This window comes from Phaethon lepturus, unplaced genomic scaffold, assembly GCF_000687285.1.
Source record: "Phaethon lepturus isolate BGI_N335 unplaced genomic scaffold, ASM68728v1 scaffold437, whole genome shotgun sequence".
Taxonomy (NCBI): domain Eukaryota; kingdom Metazoa; phylum Chordata; class Aves; order Phaethontiformes; family Phaethontidae; genus Phaethon; species Phaethon lepturus.
Window position 1 is genome coordinate 12,425 of NW_010553782.1, and position 2,381 is coordinate 14,805.

Consider the following 2,381-nt stretch of genomic DNA (forward strand, 5'->3'; position numbering starts at 1 on the left):
AAAGAGCGTGCAACACTCACTCGGCTGTGAGCTAGGGGTGACACGAATGCCCGGGCCAAGCCCCAGGGTGGTCTCCGGTGGCAGGACTGGGGCAGCTGTAGCAGCCCCTCGGGGAGCTGCTCCTCCCTGGTCTGTCAGGGCCCTCGGCCAAGAGCAGGACCGACACCAGGACTGGTTAACTGGTTAACGTTCCTCCCAGCTGCAGGGAGGACGACAGCCTCCAGCTACTATTTCCACACGGGGTAGAGTTGTCCCAGAGAAACGAGCTGGCCAGATTGCTGGATACGAAGGGGGAAGGCAGCCTCCCCATGGCGCCCGGCCCTGGTCCGTGCTCCCTCCCCAGCTCGGGGCCTCTCTGCGACTGTAACAGGAGAAGCTGTAAACAGGCGGGGAAGCAATGCCAGGGCTCTCGGGAAGCGATGCTGGAGCTTTCGGGAAGCGATGCCGGGGCTCTCGGGAAGTGGTGGCCCTTTCCAGGCCTCCTGGAGAAGCTATGTCCCCACCCCTGTCCTGGGCACCATGACAGGGTTGGAGAAGGAACGACTCGTGGCCCTGCGGTTTTAGGACTGCAGGTAAGAAGGGGACGCTGTGTGCCCGCGATACTGTGTGACCGTGACACCGCTGCGTGGCAGGGCCAGGGACACTCTTATCGTGACGTTACCCATTGTGACTGAACCTGATGATGTGCAGGTCAAAGCAGCACTAAAGCAAATGCCATCTCTGCCAGGCAGCTTCAGCATTTACCACAACCCCGAGCCGCCCATCAGAACGGCCCAAGCTAAACGGTGCTGGCAAACCCCCTTGCCCCATCCTGAGACTGCGAAAGCAGCAAACAGCTCTTCCCACACGCCAGAGAGCAGAAAATGGCTCCGCCACCCCCATCTGGCATCAAATATTGGCTGTCGTTGCGATCAATAGCCCTCCAAACGGAAAGAAATTCCCCAGACGTGGCTGAACAGCAAGTTCCCACCACCCTGACTTGCTTTCGTGCAGGGCTCTGGTTCCTTTCAGCTTGCTAAAGCACCAACATTTGGTCTGTCAGCTCCCCGGTCTAGATCAGTCTTCCACATCAGGGAAAACCAGGTCTTTCTGCAGCAACCCCTGCACCAGCCTGACCTTTTCTCTCTTGCCATGAGTGAAAGGAGAGAGGTGCGAGCTCAGGAGTGGGCTTAGGAAGATGGAGAAGGGAAAACCAGGGAAAAAACGCCAACGTGCAATGACCAGGGCCAGAAAACTGAACATTTGCCGGGGCACCCTCCCACCACAAGCATGTCTCCCTCCCCTGGCACAGAGACCGGCCGGCAGCGCTCCCCAACGCCTCTTCAGTGATGCAAAAGGCAGCAGGCAACTCGAGCATTTGCAATAAAACAGCAACCTGGAGCAGTCGTGCTGCTCAAGCGGTGACGTTGCTCTGAAACCATGAGCCAACAGGTCCCTCGGATGCTGAAACCTGCCCCGGCGCCCAACCCCTTGTTCTGCAGGGAGAGCTCCCGGTGAGCAGGAGCTGCAGAAAGGCAGCGAGCTCTGCTCCTTGCGCTCTGTAAAGCTGCTGTCACCAGAGAAAGGGCACAGACACGGTGAAATCCAGAGTTGGTGGAGGTTTCCCACCAAAGAATGGCTCTGGGGGAGAGGCTGGGACGATTTGCCAGCCCGCTTCCGGACCAGAGCAAAAGACCTGGCAACGATGAGATGGGAAGGACTAACGTGAGCCCTTGTCGAGCAAAAGCTCAGCCTGCTTCCAAGGATCGCTTCACTCGTGGTAGGAATTTTACAGGATATGGATTTTCTCACACCAACACAGGAGGAGCCGCTACCTTGGGCAGCGGAATAAAAGCACCGCTAACCCAAGCTGCGGTCAAAAGGTGTTAAAAGGGGTGTTCAGCTGTGCTTTGGCAAGGCAACACCCACCGGCGCCGAAAGACGGCTCCTTCCTGCTCCGCGCAGGCTGCCTGCTGCCGGTGCTGCGCGGAGCAGGAAGGAGCAATCTCTCGGCAACTGGAGAGGGGAACAAAGAGACACCAGGCTGAGAGGTTTGCCGGCTACAGTGCCTACACTGTTCAACATCAGGCAGGCAATGCCTGAAACCATGACTCGGTCTCCTTCCTCGCTCCGGTTGACTTAGCACACAGCAAACACTGCCAAGGGGGCAGACCAAGAACATCCCCAAAGTTGTAGAGGGCTAATTTTAAATTTAAACCAGCTTAATCTAAAGTGTTTTGGGTATCACAGGGTGCATGGCGTGTCTTGGTGCCAGCAGGGACCAATGCAGCAGGACTCACAGAAAGCCACCCCACGTAAAAGCCAGCAGAAGCAGGGCTTAGGTGAGGTAATAGGTGACCTCAGAAAAGAAAAAGCAAAATGAGTAATTTAGGGTAAGTGAA